Here is a 1,352-nt window from a genome sequence, read left to right as displayed (position 1 = left end):
TGCTTAGCACAGTGTTGGAACTTCAGCATTAGCCCCGTATGTAGACTAGGCATTTAAAGGGTGACAAAATCTAGAAAAACTCAGGGAACTTGCCTAAGTATTCACATAGTGAAGGGTTAGACATACTAGCAGGCTTCAGATCTACCATTCTGTAATTTTTCTGCTATATTGTGCAAATACAAATAATATTATATATCATACTGGTAGATGTAAAAGTCTCTAGATACATTTTATCTATATTAACATGCTAGTCACTCATATATTTAAGTGGCGTGTGTATCACAGTTATGTTCTTAAACTATGTACCCATGCTGTATATGTAGCTGTGTTCTGTTGTTGTTAAAATCACAGATTAAACTTGGAGTACCTTAAAGATGGAGGAGGGCAATATTTTATGTTAAAATTAACAACCATATATATAATAAGGTAGACTTCCTATTTCTTAATATAAAACCAAAAAGAAATATCCTTGCAGAAGTTCATTTTAGATCACATCCCAGTCCCTAGCTCATATGATCATATTTTCTGATGTGCTTGACACTTTGGAAGGAGGGCTTGATGAGCAATGAAATACCATATTAAAGATCACAAAGGCATTGTGCTTTTTAGAATTCTACATTTCTGAGAATATAAGATAGAGATTGGTATGGTCTCCAATCCTCTCTCTGTACTGTAATTTTTTATATGTTCTTATATCTTTTATTTCCCATTTCTCCTCCATTTTGAGTGAAAGAGTACTAAGTATAGGATAATAAAAGACAATCTAAGGAGGCAAAGTAGAGGGAAAACAAACCCCACACTTTCTAATATATATAATTGTTCCTGTATTGTAAAGGACATGATTTTACTTGAGGTAAATTTAAATTCTTAATTATATTAAATCGTTTCATATTAGAAACGTGTGCTGGATAGTAAACTTTAAACCCACCTTTCTATACTGGTCTTTGTGATGCTGGGGCTGGAGATCTGTAAAGCACATTTCTGCTTTCCCTAACCGGGTCCCTGTTGGACTGTGCCAATAGAGGGCGCCAGAGTGAGCCTAGAAAACTGCAGGAGGTGAAAAACAGACTTGCGTTTCCAGTTGGCTTCCAGTTCTTGTCCCAGCGGCCTGAGCAAGACACCTCCTCCCTGCCAATGACACTTCTATGCACAGCTGATTCCAATTTGCTGTTTTTCCAGCAGTCCCATTGTTCTTGCTTTAAATTATTAATTCAGACATTTTTCCTTTAAAGTCATTTCCTTTGTGCCTTGGTTATTATCACAAACACTGACAGCTTTTTGCTTATTTTTCTTTTTTTTTTCCAACTTGATCTTTCTCAGAAATCACAAGAGCCATCACTCTATCTCTCATC

This window comes from Manis javanica, chromosome 3 (genome assembly GCF_040802235.1).
Source record: "Manis javanica isolate MJ-LG chromosome 3, MJ_LKY, whole genome shotgun sequence".
Classification (NCBI taxonomy): Eukaryota; Metazoa; Chordata; class Mammalia; order Pholidota; family Manidae; genus Manis; species Manis javanica.
Note: the sequence above shows the minus strand (reverse complement) of the source record.